Source organism: Podarcis tiliguerta (assembly GCF_965153285.1).
Source record: "Podarcis tiliguerta genome assembly, chromosome: 5".
Classification (NCBI taxonomy): Eukaryota; Metazoa; Chordata; class Lepidosauria; order Squamata; family Lacertidae; genus Podarcis; species Podarcis tiliguerta.
Window position 1 is genome coordinate 12,918,589 of NC_139538.1, and position 23,038 is coordinate 12,941,626.

The 23,038-nt window shown below is 44.7% G+C and overlaps 1 protein-coding gene across 3 annotated transcripts in view; it reads right to left on the reverse strand.

Moving 5' to 3' along the window:
- Nucleotides 1–23,038, reverse strand: part of NAALADL2 (N-acetylated alpha-linked acidic dipeptidase like 2) — an 803,264-nt gene that overhangs the window by 646,586 nt on the left and 133,640 nt on the right. Inside the window, exon 1 of one of the 3 annotated variants that reach the window (XM_083442081.1) lies at nt 14,714–14,741. The exons of the other annotated variants lie outside the window; for them this stretch is intronic. The gene's annotated coding sequence lies outside the window, so the exon portion shown is untranslated. Of the gene's footprint in view, nt 1–14,713; nt 14,742–23,038 lie in introns of those variants that run through there. 3 annotated transcript variants of the gene reach the window in all.

A 23,038-nucleotide genomic window follows, 5' to 3' on the forward strand; every position in this document is an offset into this window, starting at 1 on the left:
ACACACATACAAAAAATCAATCACCACCACCAAGAGATTCATCTATTGGACTCTGTGCTTTTCAAAATGAATGAAAACGAAAAGCATCTCTCCCTGGATGCACCTTTGGGCCATATGCACATGTAAGTAGACTTCTGTGTGTGCATCCCTAGCTGGATGGGGAACCACGCATACAAATCACACAGCACGTGTGATTCCCCAGCAGTGGGATTCAGACACATAGAAAACATCCTACAAAAAAAAGAGCCCACCAAGTGGGAAAGTGTCGGCGAATCACAGCCTCTTCCCCACTTCTCTTTCTCTGGCAATATCAATAACTTACTCAAACTCCTCTATGATTGAAGCTTATTTTCTTCAAATTACATGGAGATTGCTAGTTATGCACACAGATTGGGCCTCAAAATGTGCCTGCCTGCCTTTCCTTTTCTTCCTACTATTTATACCTGCGTTAAACATTAAAACCACACGTACTTCTAAAAATGCAAGAGGCGGGAGGATGAGAACACAAACTAAGAAAAGCTGAAAAGCGTGGGCAAAGAATGAGGATTTCACCTGCTGCTGAAAAGATAAAAATCTTGGCACTTTGGTGTATTTGTGTGGGTTTCGCAGGTGTTCAGGTATGCAGAGACAATGCCGTTGTACTTTGTCACCCACCCACTGTTTTTTCTCAATTGTGATCTTGAATTTAAGTATTGTGTGCATGTTTCTGTTTAGATATGCACTGCATCATAGGTTTGGTAGTCTTAGGCTGAGATCCCAACCCCACTTACCTGGGGTTGTTCAATGAGACTTCTGAGAAGATGAGACTGGGACTGCAGCTTTTGGTTTTACACACTTAAGCTGAGAATAGTATTATATATGTATAGGATTGTGCTGTAAATGATGCAAAAGCACTGTGCTGTTGTGTATGTTCTCACATTTGCACTGCGTCGGGATGTGAGGAGGAACTGGTGTTGTTGGCATAAAATAGCACTATTGCGGGACTGAACAAGATTGGCTGCCTGCTTTTAATATCAGTTCAGTATCATAAGAACCAGCATTGCTCTGATAGCGAATTTGCAAAATGTAACATTTGCTTAATAAACATGCGACTGATTTCACTATAGATAGATAGATAGATTGTTGTTGTTGTTTAGTCGTTTAGTCGTGTCCGACTCTTCGTGACCCCATGGACCAGAGTGCACCAGGCACTTCTGTCTTCCACTGCCTCCCGCTGTTTGGTCAAACTCATGTTGGTAGCTTCGAGAACACTGTCCAACCATCTCATCCTCTGTCGTCCCCTTCTCCTTGTGCCCTCCATCTTTCCCAACATCAGGGTCTTTTCCAGGGAGTCTTCTCTTCTCATGAGGTGGCCAAAGTATTGGAGTCTCAGCTTCAGGATCTGTCCTTCCAGGGAGCACTCAGAGCTGATTTCCTTCAGAATGGAGAGGTTTGATCTTCTTTCAGTCCATGGGACTCTCAAGACTCTCCTCCAGCACCATAATTCAAAAGCATCAATTCTTTGGCGATCAGCCTTCTTTATGGTCCAGCTTTCACTTCCATACATCACTACTGGGAAAACCATAGCTTTTACTATACGGACCTTTGTTGGTAAGGTGATGTCTCTACTTTTTAAGATAGATAGATAGATAGATAGATAGATAGAGATATAGATATGCAGCTTTTGATACAGCTTCCTGCAGTTTTAGTAGATTATTTTGTTTGGTGTAAGTGTACACTTTGATCCAAGTTGTATTCTTAGGAAACCCTAAGGGAAATCAGACTTTCCACAATGACTCCATACATTGGGAATCAAGCGAAGGATGGAACACACAGTGTCATCTACTGCACTTGTATGGAGATGAGTTAATGTTCCTTCTACTTATTGTTCCAATCAACAAATGGATGGGAATTTCCAGGAAGAAGTCCCCGCTTCGCTGCCCTAATGTAGGTTGCCACCTACGTTGAGAATCACCAGCCTATGTTTACAGAATGGACTTATACTGTACTTCCCTGGCAGATTATTCACTTCATCTTTGCTCATTTCATGGCTGCTAATTAGGCTCTGGCTTCTCGCTGAGGAATGCATGCCTCTGCCCTCTCTTTGTGCATCTCTCGGGGTTTCTATGAAGGGTCTTTCCCCTGTCTCCTATTTCCCTCCCTCTCCCGCTCTCCTGTTATTGCTGCCATGCCATCACACTCTCAAAGACAGACACCAAAACTAGAAAATCACCTTTCTGAATTAATTTGTTCTTCCAAGGCTCCAACCCCTTAATGAGGCTCTTTGGGAACTGGCAGCTTAAACATTAAAACAAAAAGGGGTGGGTAGGGGAAATGAAGCAAAGCAAAGCAAACAACATTAGCAAGAACCAGGAAGCTTCACTTGGAATCCTCTTTTTTGAAACCAAATCACTTTTTTGAAATAAAAGAACCTGTATTTTTGAAGTTCTAGCCTTGTTTCAGAGCTAGTTGTGATGCATTGCTGTGTACTCATAAAATGGATAGGTCAGTAGCCTAGCTCTGAGAATGAATGGGTGGAGGAAGATAGTTATGGTGGAATTCAGGAAGGGAGTTATATTAATTAAAGTCAATTTACACATAGGAATAGAGATTCTTGTGAGTAGGTTAACGCTCCCCACATCTGTTAAAAGCTTGGCGGGTGGGCAAGGAAACTGTTTGGGACAGCTCTACTGCTCCTGGACAGTCTTGAATTCCTTGTTACCAATGTTGGCCTTGTGAACTTTGCCCTTGCTCCTAGGCTGGGTCCATCCACATCAGCTCTCCACCTTGTAATTGCTCCTGGGCTGTATTGACCTGCTGTTGAGCCTGTACCATTAATCTGCTTTGATAAATGTAGAATCATAGAATCAAGGGTCATCTTTCTAGTGCAACCCTCTGCAATGTAGGAATCTCAGCAAAAGCATCCATGACAGATGGCCACCCAACCTCTGCTTAAAAACCTCCAAGGAAGGAGAGTCCAAAACCTCCCGAGGGAGACGGTTCCACTATCAAACATGAAGCCATTGGTTCGAGTCCTACCCTCCAGCGCAGGAGAAAAAAAGCTTCTTCCATCTCCCATGCGGCAGCTATCGTATCTCCTCTCGATCTCCTCTTTTCCAGGCTTATTTACTTACAAGTAAGTGCACCTGCTGCCACGTTTTGACTGGGAGTCAATGCTTTTGAGTGGCTGGAATATATCCTTAAACACACAAACATATACACACTCCTCTGACTTTTGTGAGCAGCATCTCTCTGCACATCTTTGTGCCCACCTTTGTGTGGCCTTTGGTAGGTTCTCCATGGGGAAATGCACTCCGTGGGTTGAAAAAGCATCCTCCTCACATTGAAATACTGATTCCCTGCATTGTTGGGACTGATCAGCTCTGTGGTCTCCAGCCCTCTCTAGTCTTGTGGGGCCATCAAACAGAACAGCCTCTCCTAAAATCCCCATACCCTCTGGAGTGGTCTAAACCACTGAGCCTCTTGGGCTTGTCAATCGGAAGGTCGGAAGTTTGAATCCGCATGACAGGGTGAGCTCCCGTTGCTCTGTCCCAGCCCCTGCCAACCCAGCAGTTCAAAAGCATGCCAGTACAAGTAAATAGTTACCACTGCGGCAGGAAAGTAAACGGCGTTTCTGTGCACTCTGGTTTCCACCATGGTGTCCCGTTGCGCCAGAAGAGGTTTAGTCATGCTGGCCACATGACCCGGAAAGCTTTCTGTGGACAAACGCCAGCTTCGTCGGCCTGAAAGCAAGATGAGCGCTGCAACCATATAGTCACCTTTGACTGGACTTAACCGTCCAGGGGTCCTTTACCTTTACCTATACCTATAAACTATAGCAAGGCAATGAGATGTTGCTTTCTGTGCTTGAGTTAGTGTTTCAAATCACTGCCAGCAGTACCAGACTGTGGCTATGGCTCTGGGTTTATGGATTGTTCCCTATGCACATGGAGGTGGGAAAAAACCATACAAGCCTTCTTTCTCTCTCTCTCACACACACACCTATAACAGGGTCTCCCCAGATCTGCCAGCTTCTGCTGTGCTGGTTCCCGCATTCAGATCTTACGCTCAGTGGCACTTCAAAGATCAGAGGCTTTCTTATTGACCCAAGGAAGGCCCACAGCATGTTGCTGCTAAACAGAGAAACCGGCACAGCCATGAATGACAGATATAAAGAGCTCAAGAGTATAAGCAAAGGGAAAACATTTGGATTGGATTTGACGGAGAGGAGAGGGGGGTGGGAAGCTGTGCCAGAATGCTAAAACCGGCTTCCCTGCCTGTGTTATGCTACAGGGTAAAGTGAGATGCCCCGGGCTACAGCGCAGCTGCGTTTCCTTGTGGGCAGCATGTCAGTGATAGGCGGAGCCAGAGACAAAAATTGGGTGGATCAACAACCATAAAATTTATGTTTGTACAGTAGGTTAGTTTCTACAGCAACACACAAGCCTATCTGCCTTCCTTCCTGACTAGCAAGATGTATTGTGAGAGTTCAAGAATGCATCCCAGCCGGGCAAAAAACCCTCAAGGGTGGTGCAAAACAGGACCACCGAGGGGTCCTGGTAGTGGCTTTAGAGGGTGTGCAGCCTGGAGAGAGTCCCAAGAATGATCTAGAGATGTATTTGGGCCCCAGGCCTGATGTTCCTCACCCCTGAGGCCAATTGTGAGCATCCAGTAGTGTCGCTTACCCATTTCCCCAGGTGCAGATGGCGGAGCCTTGAATTGAACTTATTCAAAATCTGGAGCGACTGTGTGAATGTTTCTCGATATTAGAAATTTGGCACCCTTTTCCCGCACATATTCATTATGAATCATATTTGACAACTGAAATATTTAGTGATCATTTCTTTAATATGGCAAACAAGTAAATATGAGCCTGTCATTTTGTGATGTGGGTTAGTCATTTCATAACGGAATATTTTTTACAGAAAAGAGGCACACTCTAGGGTAACTACAACCATGTGAGCCATAGATGCCTAAACTGCCTAAACGGATGTGAAAAGTTATTGTTTCTTATATGTTGTGAACCTGTGTGAAAACAAGGCAGGTGATGGGTTCTGTATTTATTTATTTTTCTCGTTGAGGCTGTTATTAAATGCTGCCCGGATGCACAATGTTACACAACTGCCCCCTTTATGCCAGGTCTTATTTTAACAGTTCATTAAACGCCAGGAAGAACAAAAGGTCATTCTTTAGAAAGATGTGGAGTGTGACAGAAGTCAAGTTGCGCTGCTTACAAGGCCAGGAAGGTAAACTGACCCATCTGAAGTTTAATTACAAGAGGAAGTGTTCTTTATTCGGAGATCTGAGCCTCTGACATCCACAGTTCACAAACTGTGTTTATTACCTAGCAGCCAAGCTTGGCGTAGCTAAATAAATATGTTCCGAGGGACCTGGTGGGAATTGGAGGAGGATCCTAAATTATAGATAACTTGAGGAAAACAAGACCTTTCTAGCCTCAGGTTCTGTTTATAATTCTCCTTTTAGAGATGGCAAGTCATTCACCCATCTTCCTTCCTTGAACCAGCTAATTCACTTATGGGTTTCTTCCTCAACGCTAGTCAAGATAGGTGATCTAAGGCAAGATTAAACATTTTTTTAATTTTCTATGCTTTAAAACAAAACAATAACTGTGCTTTTTTTTAAAAAAAATCCTGCCATTAAATGGATTGCACCACTGTTTTGTCTGCATCCCCCCTCCCCATTATATTTTATTAATTTTTCAAAAAAAATCACATATATATTCCAATACATAATAGAGTTTTCTCTCATCCCATTTTCAATTGTGTTTTTTATTTCTCCCCTTTGCTGCACCCTATCTTATATATTTTATATCATGACAATGATACAGTAATCTCTATTTCCTGCTGTTGCTCATAGTTCGTATCCTGCTCACGAATTCATCATACTATAATGTTTCTTTGAATAGTCTGAAAAAGGCTTCCATTCCTCTGTGTCTGCAGTTTTTACACTGGGAGGTCCAAAACAACTTAAGAAGAGTCCTGCTAAAAGGACTAAAGGTCCATCGAGTTCAGCATCTGTTTCTCAAAATGGGCAGCTATCAATTCCTTCTCCCAGGGAACTCTGGGAATAGTAGGTCTGTGAGGGGAATATGGGTGTTCTAACAACTTTCAACACTAATAGCAAACTATGCTCCCTAGGATTCTTGAAGGGAATCCATGACTGTTAAAAGTGGCATGATGGGGCCCAAGTTAAAGCAACCTTGTTTGGGTAGACGTTTTTGTAAGGCCTTGATTTCATAGTGAGGACCATGACATTGGTGAACACAAGCATTTATAGAAGTAAGGCATTGCCCTTCTTCTGTCCTGCTTGCTTAGCCTAGAGATGACATTGGATCATTTTATCACATCACCAGAAACGTCTGTAGCTGAGGAAAAAGCCTACCGTTTCTGAGGCTGTGCATTCATCCACTCGTTTACAAATATTATCTCTTAATAGAGTAATGCTTGATCATCAGAGAGGTAAAAATAAAAGCAACTTTTCCCTTTTCAGGTTGCCAGACCAAAGCAAACAACTCTCTCTCTCTCTCTCTCTCTCTCACGCACACACCATGCTACTGACTGAAAGTGTGCAGCAGTAAAAGCATTAATAGAAAAGAGTTGCTAAACCCTGGTGTAAAAAATTGGATTAAAAAAAAAAGCATTATTCCATTTCTGTGCTTCTAGACAAGAATTCAGGCTTTATTCAGATTTGTTGGTTTTAAAGATGGGGGGGGGTTAAATTCAGACAGAACACAAAACCATGATTTAGTATTGTATGACTGTGTCATGGCAAGCCTCGGGCTTGCAGGCTCCTCTCTCCCATTGCATGTAAGTGGAGGAAATCTGAAGCTTCTGGCCACAATTTGTAACAAATCCATAAGCTCTGTTCAGGCATTTAAAAGCATGCTATGGAAATTGATTGGGTGGAGAGAGTGGGGATGAGCTCACTTGTCCTGCAGCAACAATTGTACCACAGCCCCGACTGTGCAGGGAGCAGCTCTGGGGATGGCAAGATCCCTCAAGTTGTTTCTGCAACAGGTACAGAACTGTAGCTGCAATGTATAGAATCATAGAATCATAGAATAGAATCATAGAATCGTAGAGTTGGAAGAGACCACAAGGGCCATCGAGTCCAACCCCCTGCCAAGCAGGAAACACCACCAGAGCACTCCTGACATATGGTTGTCAAGCCTCTGCTTAAAGACCTCCAAAGAAGGAGACTCCACCACACTCCTTGGCAGCAAATTCCACTGTCGAACAGCTCTTACTGTCAGGAAGTTCTTCCTAATGTTTAGGTGGAATCTTCTTTCTTGTAGTTTGGATCCATTGCTCCGTGTCCGCTTCTCTGGAGCAGCAGAAAACAACCTTTCTCCCTCCTCTATGTGACATCCTTTTATATATTTGAACATGGCTATCATATCACCCCTTAACCTCCTCTTCTCCAGGCTAAACATGCCCAACTCCCTTAGACGTTCCTCATAAGGCATCGTTTCCAGGCCTTTGACCATTTTGGTTGCCCTCCTCTGGACACGTTCCAGTTTGTCAGTGTCCTTCTTGAACTGTGGTGCCCAGAACTGCACACAGTACTCCAGGTGAGGTCTGACCAGAGCAGAATACAGTGGCACTATTACTTCCCTTGATCTAGACCAAAGGGGTGAAGTCAATGGACTCCCCTCTGGCTCACCCACCCCATCTCCATCATTTGTCTTCAGAACTGAAGTTTCCCACCCCAAAACAGGCAACTGTGGCTTGCACGGACCACTTTTCTGTGTTCCATCAACATGGGAAACTTTGGCATTTGCAAAAGATGCCTGGAAATTGATCGTCTCCTTTCAAGGAGGGAAGGGAAGTGTGCAAGGCTGAGGCTAACTGTGGCATGTTCTCGTAATGGGAAACCGGGCTCCAGAATTACCAGTCTCACCAGTGCACATAAACATTTGTTTCAAGATTCAAGTACTGGCAATAAGGAGGAGGGCCATTTTGGTTGTGGCCCTTCATCTATGGTTTGCTTTCTCCAGCAAGACTCATCTGGCACCAATTTTACTATATGTTCAGTGTCAAGTTAAAACTCTGCTCTGCTCTCAGACATTCCATGGCATGCAATGGGTTGTTTCTACTGAACATTAGTTCTTGATTTGTTTTTGGTTAATTGCCCGTGTTGATTATCATTTTCTGGAGTGTGTTTTTAATGTCTATGGATTAATTTTTTATTGTGCAGTTTTAAACTCTGTATGTTTGACATTTCTGTAAGTTGCCCTGGAAAATTCTTGAGCAGATGATTAAGACACTTGAATATTTATTTATTATGTATTATTATATTAAAGTGGTATAACAGTGCTTGAAATGTAAGGTGTGAAGGTGGCTTGACATAAGTCCTGAATATTGTATTGATGCAGGGAGAGTGTCCCCCCCCCCCCCCCAGAAATTGCTCTTTTTTGCTTTGGACACAGAGTTGCATCCAACTTTAGTTAGAGTAGGACTCAGTGAAATTAATGGGGTTGATATCAGTATGGCGTGAGAGTCAGCATTGTATAGTGGTTAGAGTGTTGGACTGGTGCTTAAGAGACCAGAGTTCAAAGTTTTTCCTTTGTCCCTCTACTTTTCCCCAGGAAAACCCACAGTTTAAGGCTGAATCAGAACAAATATCAATTGGGGTTTCTGCAGATTGATGTTTTGTTCCGATTCAGCAGTAAACAGTGGGCTTTTCCAGAGAAGGAGCATAGCTGTCAACGTTTCCCCTTTTTAAAGGGAAATTCCCTTATTCCGAATAGGATTCCTTGCAAGAAAAGGGAAAAGTTGACAGCTATGGGAAGGAAGTGGGTCAAATAACTCACCTCCCGGACCCGTGTCTAGAAATCATGGGGCAAACAGAAGAAATTGCCAGACCAATGGATGTGTGGGTGAGTCCTCACTGTCTCTCAGCCTACCCTACTTCACAGGGTTCTTGCGAGGGTAAAATAGGAAGAAAACCATGTATGCCACCTTGGAGTAAAGGTGGGATATAAATGTGATGAGTAAAAAAAATTAAATCCATCAGTTGGACTTCGTATATCTTAGATACTGAAATATACTCAGAGTCGAGAGTGGATTTCATGCTCTTTATTCAGCTCATAGTGTTGAGGAGGAATGGAAGTCCCCTCAAAGTATCTGCTTTATATACATTATTTACACAATGGGCTGCATGTGATTGGCTAATTACGGAATTCTCCTGTAGGCCAATCAGGTTGTGGATTCACTTCCATCTGGAGCCGGATTGGGTGGCTCCTGCAGACCAATCATGCTGCTGCATTGTTCTAGGACCAATCAGACTGCTGCATTTTGGATCCTATTGTTCTAGGACCAATCAGACAGATACATTTTGGATCCTATTCAACTCAGTACATAACAGATACACTTTGTTCTTCCACTTTTTCCTTTCCTCCCTGCTCCCGTCAGATCATCATAACATTCAAAAGTCTCCCAAAGATCTAAAAACCAGGACTGCTCACTCTCTCCTTGCAAATGAAAACGTATCTCACTGTGCTTTTTTGAGCTTGCTTGTGTGGCTTTCGTCTGCACGCCATGCAAAGGAAGCAGAACTCCGGTCCACAGGCTATCCTACCCAGACGTTGTCCATGCTGGTAAAGCTGCCTCAATCAGCAGGTCACCTAGCAGTCCGGCAGGCTGAGTGCTCATTCTCTACCCGTTCTGTAGGTGCTCTTTGAAAAAGCTCCGAAGCACAGCACTCTTGGGCTGCCACTAAGCGGAAATGCCAGCAAACATTTGAAGCCTGTAAGTGCTGTAAGCTCTAACTGTGGCTAAAAGCAGCAGGCGCCGAGGGCTCCTGAATTCTGCTCAGAAAGAAGAACCCACATAAAGGTATATAATCATCTTGGTGCTGGGTATTTCCTGCGGATTAATGACCAGCTGGGAGGAGTTGATGGCCCAGAGCATAGCCAAGGACCATTAACCTCAGCCAGCCATTAATCCCCAGGAAATGCCCTGCGCCAAGTTCATTTTTATTATCCTAAAATGAAATATGAGCATGGCTACTATGGATATTATATATATATATATATATTAAAAACAAGCAATTCGCATGTACTGAGTTGGGACGGCATCTGTGGCACCCTCAGATCTACTTATATTCTGTAAGCACAAATTGCAAGGTTTCAAAGAGGGGTCCAATGCAAAAGGTGAGGAGCCTGGCTTACAGCCCCATAGCAGTGCTAACCTATGCCAGTTGGATGGAAGGCGACATCAAAGCTGGCGCCACCCTCCTTGCAAAGCACAGCTGGAGAGAGGTTGTGTGCACAGATGGATCTGCACTTTGAATGCTTGCAAGACAGAGGGGAAGTCAGGAGGACCTCTCTCATTAAAGCGCAAGTCAGACTTCTTCAATCCCCTCAGCGGGCATAAGCGGATAGCGCTGAGCAATGGTTTGCGTTCAGAGGAAGAGAGCATTCAAGAGATGTTGCAACCGGTCTCTTATTGATTGGAGCCTGTTGTTTCACCCTTGGGTGCAAAGCAATTCAAGAGAAGCATTGCTCTTTCCATTATTGACTTCTTGTTCTTTGTGTGGGGCGGTGGGTGTTTGGCATTCCTGATTACTCACAAGCACTGCACCATGTTTTTCAACAGCAGGGCTCACCATAGCTGTCTTTTCATATTAGACTGAAGTGGATCAATGTGACAAATGGATAAACAAGGCTGAAAACCAGAATTTTCAGAATTATTCTTTACAAGTCGGCAACTTGCCCTAAACAAACAAACATCTTTATTGTTTTCTGGGATGGGGCACAACTTAATTTAAGGGCCCAGTGGTGGCCATTTGATCGTACCACATAAGCGATCATTCTGCCAGAAAACTGTCAGCTGTGATCTATCTTTATGGGAAAGTTATCCTGCGGTTGGAGGGGGGTGGAGGAACCTCAAACACACAAAGCCAAATTTAACAAAGCATGCATGGAAATGCAATAGGCCAAGTCCTGGTAAGCCATTATGCCTCCCAGTATGCCCTCTTCTCTGCTGTGGAAAAACAGACCTATCCCAATGGGCCATTACTGTATGGAAGAGAAAACAAAAAACCCAGTGAAACTCACAGAATCGGTGTAGCTGCAGAGGGTAGGACCTGAACCAATGAATTCAAGTGACAAGGAAGGAGATTCTGACTAAATATTAGGCAGAAATTTCTGGTGGTAGGAACTACTTGACAGTGGAATGGACACCCTCAGACTGTGGTGGACTCTCCTTCGCTGGAGGTTTTTAAGCAGAGGTTGGATGGTCATTTGAGAGGGATTATTTAGCTGAGATTCTTGAATTGCAGAAGGTTGGACTCAAGGACCCTTGAGGTCCCTTCCAACTCTATAATTCTATGATTCTATGACTAACTTTAGTAGTTTGAACAGTGCTTAAAAGTGCTGTGAAAATAAATGCAAACAGCATATTTGGGCTATTCAAGTTAGCCCTGCTAATTCACTTATTTTCAACAACCTGCCCAAAATCTAGTATATCTTCAGGAAGTCATTTGTATATGTTCAAGAACATCATGTACAATGATGTTCAAGAGCTCTGGTCTGCAATTAATGAGGCAATTGCAACTTCTTTGAAATAGCTTTTGGGGGAGGGAGAGAGAGAGGGAGGGAGAGAGGGAAAGAGAGAGAGAGAGGAGGCCATGTCTATGACATTATTATCTTCACTCTGAACATCTGTGCATTGACAGATTTCAAATCAGGAGACTTTGCCTCTGCAAATAATGATTTAATTCCAACTTAAGTAAGGTCTTTCGGAAAGAGCCATTGCTCCAAGTGGTTCACCCAATCTCTAGCTCATCTCTCTTTGAGGCACTTTCATAATTTCACATAATCCAGAGTTTCAAAATGGAATTTCAAAGGGTTGCCCTCCCTGCTGCCCTAGTCCTAGACAATTAACTCAGCAAGTATTTTAGTATCTGCAAACCCATTGCCAATTGACTATAACATCTTGGCTGGTTTTAAGGAGCAAGACTCCTACGTGCTGTTCTTACTGACCCATTAATGTCTGGCAATCGGCTTTCCACTCCCCTTCTTGTTTTAAGCCCTGCTCGTTATGCACTGGCTGTCTCTTTAATGGAATCGCCTTGGCATTCAGAAAATTGTGTGTGGTTTTTTTGGAAGGGAATTTAATACACTTTAGGGATTTGGGTTTTCTGGGAGGAAACATCTCATCAATGGATTTTCAACTCCAACCAAGAGTCTTCTCTAATTCTGAACTTTCTCACCTCTGCTGCTTTGGGACACCAAAAAGTGTCTGGACCTTCTGATATACTCTGCTCTCATGAAAGCGTTGCTAGTGATCAATATCTAGAATTGATTTGATAGTGATTTGTGTCACATATTAACTGCTTTCCAAAATATCAGCCATGTTCTAGACTAGCCCACTTCAACCAGGTATTTGTGAGACCACAACTCCCATCATCTGCAGACAGTCAACCATGCAAGATGGGAGTGGAAGTCCAAAACATCTGGAGGGCAACAGGTTAGGGAAGGCTGTTCTGCCACTGATCATAGCATATTCCCAACTTGGAACATTCAGGCATGAGATCACAAGTGTTCCTATCTTCCCTGTTCCCCAAATCAGAACAGCCCCCAGACCACCAGGGTCTGGCCTCCTTGACAACAGAGCTAGATCTTCCGTTTGCAAATGCAGCTCTTCCTTGACCTCTTTGGGAAACAGCAGGATAAAAATAAGACTTCCTCCCTCAGGTGCTCGATGCAAATTGCAGCATTTGCAGAGCTGATATGCAAAATAGATGTGCTACAACCAGTATCACTTGTCAGTTAGAGCTCTCTTTCTTTTTCTTTTTCAGAGGAAGAGTTTCCTTCCAAGAGTTTGCTCCCAAAGCTTTCAACTGATAACTCATTGGCTACATCCTGGAGAAGAGTGACTAGTGGGGTGCCACAGGGTTCTGTCTTGGGCCCGGTCTTATTCAACATCTTTATCAACGACTTGGATGATGGACTCAAGGGCATCCTGATCAAATTTGCAGATGACACCAAACTGGGAGGGGTGGCTAACACCCCAGAGGACAGGATCACACTTCAAAACGACCTTGACAGATTAGAGAACTGGGCCAAAACAAACAAGATGAATTTTAACAGGGAGAAATGTAAAGTATTGCACTTGGGCAAAAAAAATTAGAGGCACAAATACAAGATGGGTGACACCTGGCTTGAGAGCAGTACGTGTGAAAAGGATCTAGGAGTCTTGGTTGACCACAAACTTGACATGAGCCAACAGTGTGACGCGGCAGCTAAAAAAGCCAATGCAATTCTGGTCAAAGGCCTGGAAACGATGCCTTATGAGGAACAGCTAAGGGAGCTGGGCATGTTTAGCCTGGAGAAGAGGAGGTTAAGGGGTGATATAATAGCCATGTTCAAATATATAAAAGGATGTCACATAGAGGAGGGAGAAAGGTTGTTTTCTGCTGCTCCAGAGAAGTGGACACGGAGCAATGGATCCAAACTACAAGAAAGAAGATTCCACCTAAACATTAGGAAGAACTTCCTGACAGTAAGAGCTGTTTGACAGTGGAATTTGCTGCCAAGGAGTGTGGTGGAGTCTCCTTCTTTGGAGGTCTTTAAGCAGAGGCTTGACAACCATATGTCAGGAGTGCTCTGATGGTGTTTCCTGCTTGGCAGGGGGTTGGACTCGATGACCCTTGTGGTCTCTTCCAACTCTATGATTCTAAGATAAGAGGTTCTTTCACATCCATGAAGTATTTGTTGGGATTCACAGGATGCTGTGTAAGTAAGTCTGCGGGCTTCAGTTTGCAACAGGCTGATGCAATACTCTCTGTGGAATGACTCAGCAGTAATGTGATTGGCTGTCACCGGTTTAAAAGTAAAGCCTGTCCAATAGTAATGGTGGTGTGGTGCAGATGAGTGTGGAGTCTTCTTTTGCCTCAAGGTGCAGGTACTCTGTCTGATTATATGAACTGCTTCTGTAGATATTTGTATATATATTTAGCTCACAATAAATAATTACTGCACTAAAGAACCTGGGACTCTGAGCATTCTGCTAAAAGCGCAGCAGGTATTTGGAGACCACACATGCCCTCCTCTCTCCCATCCCGTTTTTGTTTTGTGTGTGTGGTTCTTTGTGGTCTTTTTAATGGATCTTGAGACTGGTGGCAAGGGCAATTTTAGAACTAGTTTTTGGTATATGAAGGTTGTAAGTAAGTAAATAAGTAAGTAATAGTGTCCCGAGCCAAAGTCCTTGCAGCCTACAAATATGTAGGTCTGCAAATGCTACCCTAAGAGGCAAGAGAAGAGTGTTGCATCATGGAGCTCTCAGAAGAAGGTGGCAATTAAAGGGACTGGGTTGGGTTGGGTGGGTGGGGTGAAGCATCATAGAAGATGCCTCATGTCTAAGCTTTGAAAGAATTGCACACCACATCTAGGAGAGAACATGAGATTAAAACTTGCATGTTGTGCAAGTTGAGCTTCTTCTCTAGAGGCCCCCATTATGGTATGACAGTCCCCCTTCAATGTGACACACTAATGTCCTGCGCACCTTCTCTAGGTTTGTCTGGAAGTACATTCCTGCCCTGGTCTAGGCATGCAGCTAGACTTATTGCTGTGTCTAAAAAATTCTGCAACACCATCGCCTACCACCAAACCGTCAGTTAATGAGAAAATACATTGCATTTTAAAATTAGGAAAGGAAAATTTGGGTGAAATTCTCATGTGGAACGTGGTGGCAATGGTTGCACTTACCTCACTTCTGAGGTGGCCAATAACTTTGTGAATGACTTTCTTTCTTTCTTTCTTCTCAGAGGTGTCTGCCTTCTGCTGACTTCCCAGGTGCCTGTACTTCCTGAAAATGCAATCACGCCCCAGCTGAGCTTTTTTGCAAGCATGGTAATGCAGGGAGGTTGCATTCCATGCACCTGACATTTGTGCGGTTAGTGATTGTGAGAATGAAGTATTGTTTGCTTTTCAAGAAATCAATGCAGACCGATTTTCTTGAAAAGTAAATAAAATGAAGATCTTCCTTTAAAAGCAAAATGAGTGAGAGCAGCTTCTTCCGGCACTGGGGAACCACCATCCCAATCTTCCCATTCTTTTAGTTAAGGCCCAGAGGAAAATGTCATGATTTAACTTCTTTCACAGGGCTTTATTGGATCAGGAAATGCATGCTGCAGAAAAGTGGACAAACATTTAAGGATATAACTCTCTCTCACACACACTCCTTGCAGAAATAAGATATATTCATCCCTTAAATTCATGGAAATCATAGAGACATTCTAAGGCAGGCTTCCTCAACCTTGGCCCTCCAGATGTTTTGAGACTACAATTCCCACCACTGGTCCTGCTAGCTAGGGATCATGGGAGTTGTAGGCCAAAAACATCTGGAGGGCTAAGGTTGAGGAAGCCTGTTCTAAGGTGTCCTACATATGGGGAAGAAAAGTGGAAGCTTCCTTCAAAGGAAAGAAAACTCTAGAGAAATGGGAGCCTAGGTTTCAGCACAACACACTCTGTACATCTGATGCTAGTGCATGTGCAGAAGTTCGAAATCCCTTGCCAAAACAATGTCATTTCTATTTATAGTCGCACCTTGGACCCCGAATGCCTTGCGAGTTGGACGTTTTGGCTCCCGGATGCCGCAAACCCACAAGTAAGTGTTATGGTTTGTGAACGTTCTTTGGAACCCGAACGTTCAACGTGGCTTCTGTGGCTTCTGTTTGGCTGCAGGAGCTTCTTGCAGCTAATCGGAAGCCGCACCTTGGTTTCCGAACGTTTTGGAAGTCAAATGGACTTCTGGAATGGATTCCGTTCAATGTCCGAGGTAAAGGTAAAGGTAAAGGTACCCCTGCCCGTACAGGCCACTCTTGACAGACTCTAGGGTTGTGCGCCCATCTCACTCAAGAGGCTGGGGGCTAGCGCTGTCCGGAGACACTTCCGGGTCACGTGGCCAGCGTGACATCGCTGCTCTGGTGAGCCAGAGCCGCACACGGAAACGCCGTTTACCTTCCCGCTAGTAAGCGGTCCCTATTTATCTACTTGCACCTGGGAGTGCTTTCGAACTGCTAGGTTGGCAGGCGCTGGGACCGAACGACAGGAGCGCACCCCACCGCGGGGATTCGAACCGCCGACCTTTCGATCGGCAAGCCCTAGGCGCTGAGGCTTTTACCCACAGCGCCACCCGCGTCCCTTAATGTCCCTTAATGTCCGAGGTACCACTGCATTTATACACCACTGTTTCTTCTGAGGAACTCAAGGTGTTCTGCATGGTTCTCCCATCTTCACAACAACCCCGTGAGTTAGGTTAGGCTGAGAGACAATAATTCCCCCAAAGCAACCCAGTGAGCATCATGGCTGTGAGCTTCAAACCCAGATCTCCCAGGTCACAATCCAATACACTAACCATTATACCATGCTGGAGAAAAGCAAAATATAAGTATAACCAAGAGAACAGAAGAATGCCCCCAAGGCCACCCTACCAAAGACAACTATAATGGACAAATCTTCATCATTTTCTATAGAGGATTGCAACATTGATTGTCATAGTCAAGCGAGCTAGCACGAAGCTTCTTTGCCACCAGAAAGAGAAGGAAATAGTCTCCTCTCAGGCAACGGTGGAAAAGCTCCCATATCTTCAGCTGAAAATAATTTTAAAGGATCCCAAGGCAGAACTGCACTCCGCACAGGAATGCTCCCAGATAATTATTGTATTTATAGTCTAGTTTGGCTCAGGCCCTACTCTATCATGTATTTAGCATGATGATTGATCTATGCCTCCTTCCAACACTTTGGAATGCCATAAAGAGGCCAAGATCTAATGCTTAATTAATCCACATTTGCTGTATCTAGAAAGCAGACTGGATTTGCCTGCTTAGTCCATTTCACAGACTCAATAATAACCAAAGCAATTACTCTAAATTAAGGTGGGTATTATCTTATGCTAAGAAGCTCAAAGTTTTTCTTTGAGGATATTGTCAGTGTAACAAATATAGTATCGTCTCGTTTTTCCAGATCTCACTGAAATGTTGCTGTCATTATTGTCAGTTGACACTTACACACCTTTATAGCTTTACTGGACAAGGGGTTGCTTTAAGGCAGGGACAGACAATATGGTGCCCTGCAGATGTAGATCAAGGGAAGTAATAGTGACACTGTATTCTGCTCTGGTCAGACCTCACCTGGAGTACTGTGTCCAGTTCTGGGCACCACAGTTCAAGAAGGACACTGACAAACTGGAACGTGTCCAGAGGAGGACAACCAAAATGGTCAAAGGCCTGGAAACGATGCCTTATGAGGAACGGCTAAGGGAGCTGGGCATGTTTAGCCTGGAGAAGAGGAGGTTAAGGGGTGATATGATAGCCATGTTCAAATATATAAAAGGATGTCACATAGAGGAGGGAGAAAGGTTGTTTTCTGCTGCTCCAGAGAAGCGGACACGGAGCAATGGATCCAAACTACAAGAAAGAAGATTCCACCTAAACACTAGGAAGAACTTCCTGACATTAAGAGCTGTTTGACAGTGGAATTTGCTGCCAAGGAGTGTGGTGGAGTCTCCTTCTTTGGAGGTCTTTAAGCAGAGGCTTGACAACCATATGTCAGGAGTGCTCTGATGGTGTTTCCTGCTTGGCAGGGGGTTGGACTCGATGGCCCTTGTGGTCTCTTCCAACTCTATGATTCTATGTATTGGATTACTCTCAACAGCCCTAGTCAGTATGGGACATGGTCAGGAACGATGGGAGTTGTAGTCCAAAACATTCCAAGGGTCCAAACATTCCAACTGACTACTGCTGCTTTGAGGTTATTTCTGGTCACTGTTGGGTTTTTTTCTCTTCCAATTCTATTGTTGCTGTGTTTTATGTTTATTATCAATTATATAAATTTGACATGTTGTTGGAACCTGTCTTAAGAAGGTTGGACCCTAAAAGTCTCTCTCTCTCTCTCTCTTAGCAGAAAAAAACCCATACATTTAAGTCAACACCAGTTTAGTGATCTCAGCCTTGCACTCCTGCCCCACTAATAATTTGACTATACCTGAACATGGCTAATGAATCTATTATTCCCACTGCTGAAGCTTTGTGGATTCCACATATTCTCCATTCACAAAAAGTAGGAAATGTATTGCGTGTCAAGACCCCAGAGCACAGGCCGATGGATGGAGATGGCACAGCTGGGGCTTATCAGCTGGTCTCCCGGCCCTCCAAATGCCGACAGCAGATACAACTATTAAGCTCTGTATAGAGTTCTTAGCAGAGCTGGCCCACCTCTGAGGCCAGGTGAAGCACCTGCCTCAGGCGGCAGGATCCTCCAAGGCAGCAGATCCCAATGTCAATCTTTCTTCCTCCCTTGTTCCTTGACCTTTCCTCACCCCTCTTTCCTGGCAGGGAGGGAAGCACCATTGGGGGGGTCTACCCCAAGTGCCAAAATGTCTTCTGCAGGCCCTGGCACTTGGCCTCAGACAAACCTGGCAAGTGAAAATGCCCATCAGTTTCAACACCTCTATTTCACATCTACAGATATTCATGTTGTGGGTGGAGGGGGAGGAAGAAATGCATCACAGAACTGTGAAGAGGTTGAGTTTCCAAGAATCTCAAGGGAGGTGGGAGGTATTCTGGTGCAGAACTGTGGCTGGCACCAGTATCAGTGGGTGGAAATGCATAAACATCAAGAGGACAGGGTTGAGCCCATCAATTTGCTGTGAACAACAAAGCAAGCTGCCGTGGTTGGCTGGCACAAAGTTATTTATTTTTTTCAGCAACATGTCCCCCAAAGCCCAATATTTATTATGAGGACAATTACCGATGTGAGTCATGTTCCTGCCAAAACTGAGCTATTTGCTTAGTGTGGGGATCAGCAACCCTTCCAGGTGAAATGCTGTTGTTTTTCAGGGAAGCACAAATATGCCCTGCACTCATTTTTATGTCCTTACAGCACAAGAAGAATTCCGATGAAGATTCACCCTACTAGCAGAATATTTTAGGAGAGAAATGATCAAGAACATAAGAACACAATAATAGCCTGCTGGATTAGGCCAATTTTTAAAAAACAAAATTTCAAATTCATAGGGAAAACAAAATTGACAGATAGAATGGTCAGCAAACAATCCATTATCATTTCAAGCAGTTTTAATGCTGTTATCTTTTCTTTTAGGCTTTGCTTCTATTTTATAGACATTTTTTTGTGGCGGGTGATTGTTGCATTTTTATTGCACACTGCAAATGGCCCTACAAGTTTATAATACATGCACAAATAACTTATTTGCAGTGATTTGCTCAGATCTCTAACCCCAGCCTTCTTTATTTCTCCCTGAACAGACACAATGTCTGCTGTAGATGCAGCTCAATCGACTAATATTTCTAATTAAACTGCTGTTAAGTTTCTTTGTGGGCGTGAAAATAATTAAAGCAACTGAGATAACACTTTTTTAAAAAAAACCTCTGATCATTATCAAGCATTTGTGATTAAAGGAAACTGTTACATTTTGGGGATATGTTTCCAGAGTTGATATCCATTTGCAGATCACCTTTGCCCCCATTAGTTGCATGCAGCCTGCAACTTTTTCCCATGTAGGTGCAGCTCCCAAACTCACATTTTCTGAGCACTTAAAATGCAGCGTTTTATAAGGCTGTAGGGGGGAAATGCAATGATCCATTGGCGTAAGGCATTCTTGCTGGCTTAGTGGAACTTGTGGGAGCACAAAATGTGCTTGGAGAACACATTAGCCAGTTCACACATTGCTACGGAGCGAACCACTTGGAAGAAGCGTGGCAGTGATACTGCAAAGACAGTGAAGGAACTGTATGCCATCAGGAGTTATGCAGGTGCAAGACACATTGAGCAAAATAAGCATTTATTAAGAGAAAAGCAAAAGGCCAAATCTGCAACTGTGGGGCAAGTATATCAGGAATCAGAATCAGAAATACTAAATCAAAATGGGACCTTTTTTTTCCAGCCTGAGGGCTATGTTTCCTTCTTGGCAACCCTGTGGAGGTCACATGCCCATGGCAGTTGCAATGAAGAACCAAAAGTGAGTGGAACATGACTGCAAATGTCACCAGTTTTACACACACTTCCATATCCATCTCTATCCTCCTTTCTGGCAGGCAAGCAAGAGTCATTGTCTGCACTCACAAGTCCACACTCCAGGCACAGCGGTTCTCAACCTGTGGGTTCCCAGATGTTGTTGGAATACAACTCCCACCTTCCCTGACCACTGGTCATGCAGGCTAGGAATGATGGGAGTTGTAGTCCAACAACATCTGGGGACCCACAGGTTGAGAAACACTGCTCCAGGATACAGATCATGACCAGTGAGGGGTGGGGCCTGGGAAAGTGGTTGTGCCTGGGGAGATGGGACACGAGGAGAGTCCCAAGGACCAGACAGAGAGGCCTGGAGGACTCCATTTGCCCCTGAGCCTGAGGTTCCCCAACCATGTGCTAAAAGAATTGCTTTCTCCCACATGGGAGATCTTCCTCAGAAACCCTGCTTCGAATCTCCTTTCCATGTGAAATTAGCTGTTTCTCCAGCGGCACTTATGCTATAAAACAAAGGTGGCCTATCTAATGCTCACCAGAGGTTGCCAGACCACAACTCACACCATCTTTGATCGTTAGTCATGCCAGTTGGGGCTGATGAGAGTTGAAGTCCAAGAACATCTGTTTTAAGCCCCTCCCAGGGTTCATTCTATCCCTTCACTGTTAGCCTTCCAACATCAGGCAAACCTTGTGCTGGTTTTAGAGAGTGACTGGGATCTGTTTCAATGTGGAAAAGATTCTTCTCCTTCGTTGCCTTGGTTTTCTTTTATAGTTCTGTTTCTTTTGTTGCTGTTTTGCTTTGTTTTTGCAGTGTTGGTTTTGTTTTATCTTGAGTTCTATTGTGTTTTTTTAAAGAATGAGGCTATGTATCTTTGGCACAGTAGTAGGCATCTAGATGGTATAATACATAAAACAGGGCCACTCACTGAGTCCTATGTTGTAGGCAGTTCTGCCCTTAGGTTGTTTTTGTTTTTGTTTTGCTTCAATTGTACTTCTCTAAACCTCAAAGTTCACCCAATCCTGCTGATACCTCCCTCAAATTTGTGCGTGATTCTCTTTTGGCTATATAAGCAACAAAACTCACAACCTGAAAATCACAAACTGAGAGACTGACAGGCGCCCTATACAGTAGTGGCCTACATGGTGGGGCAGAGCTGTGGAGGCACCCTCTGGCCTTGTTCCCTCTTACCTGGATGAGGCTGAGGTTAGGGAGAATAGTAGCAAGGTTGTGGCTGTGGGAATGTTAAGGATAGCAGGAAAGGATATATTGAATAAGTATTATCCTTCCTTCACTCACGCTAGTGAATGATGCAGCAGAGCACATTCCCCTCAATATAGCAGGAAGCTAGTTTGCAGATTCGTTTGAATCTCTTTACTTAAGTAATCCAATCTGGCTTGCCCAGATGGATTATTCCTGGTGTCCCCTTTTATCCCTCTTTAAAAAACAAAGACGCAAGAGTCTTTCCTTAAAAGTGACAAGAAATTTACTCACATTTCAGTTCACGATTTGATCCCTGAAAGGCAGACTTTACTTAGTACAGTCACACCTCAGGTTACATTTGCTTCATGATACTTTTTTTCAGGTTGTGTCCTGCGGTGACCCGGAAGTACTGGAAAGGGTTACTTCCGGGTCTCGCCACTCGCGCATGCGCACAAGCACCAAATCGCGCTGTACACCTGTGCAGATATGGCGCTTCAGGTTGCAGGCTTTTCATGTTGCAAACGGGCCTCTGGAAAGGATCCTGTTCGCAACCAGAGGTACCACTGTAGTTACATAACAAATTGTGAGTGAATCTCATATGGAGATTGAGCTCATGCACAAAACTACATTAAGAGAACAAAATGGCTGCTGGAGAGCAGCATGGCAGCAAGAGAGCAGCAAGCAAGAGAGCAGAGCAAGAGATGAGAGAGAGAGAGAGAGAGAGAGAGAGAGAGAGAGAGAGAGAGAGAGAGAGAGAAATGGCTGTGTGACTGGGCTCTTTTATGGAGTCCATCTCCCAGGTCACATGCAGGGGGAGGAAGCTCCAGACAAGTGGAACAGGAAGTGACACTGACTGGATGTCCCCCTGCCTGTGCTCTCTCTAGGGAAATAAGGAATGTTCCATTTGACTGTTCCAATGGATTGCATCCCACAGTGGCTACACAGTTGCGCCGGTGGAGCCAATCTGCCATTGCTGCCACCTTGCCCTGTCCCATCGAGGCAATCGGCAGAGATGTCCATGTCAGGAGGGTTGTTCTGAAGCTCCACACCCCCTCATGAGCAGCTCCTGACATTCTCGACCCAAATCACAACCAGATACAGCATGCAAGCAACCACAGGGGTAAATGCTTCAGGGAATGTAAGGAAACCAGAGGCAAATTGTCAGAGCTGGCTCCGGGTCCCAGCTCACCAAGGACCAACGCTAGCCGATCGTACAGTAACAAAGTCTTTATTGAAGAATAGTCTCCATTTACAAGTCTTAGCGTCCCAGCCCTACGTCTGGACTTTAGACCGGCGAAGCTCTGTCTGGATCTCCGCCCCCTGTGCACCAGTTTAATACTCTAATCTTACTCCACCTCTTCCTTCTCTCTCTCTTCCTCTGGGTCTTACTACCCCCCGGGGTCTCATTCCTCCTGGACTCTTCCGACGCAGAGCTTGACCCCTCTGACTCCTCCCCCTCTCTTCGGCGGGCTTTAGGACCTGGCTCCCTACCCGGGCTGCCCACCTTGCCGCCCTCCTGTACATTTGAACTTGGCGCGCGCGCGCGTTTTACTTTCCGGATGACCGTTTCCTCGCTCCCTGACGAGGGTGTGGTCAGTCCTGCCTCACGTTCTCCCTCTGCCTGCGCGCTCCCTGATCCCGATGCCTTGGACTCCTCCCCCCTACTGCACTCTGGGGGGGACGCTGGCCCGGATTTCCAGCTGCTACTCCCTGAGTCCCCTCCTTCCCGAGGTGTCCCCCTGGGCTCTCCCCTTGCCCTGACCATGGGGGCCCCTTTCTGTGAATCCTCCGAGTCACTGGAGAGACTCAGAGACCTCGGACTACTGTCGCCGCTGACATTTCCT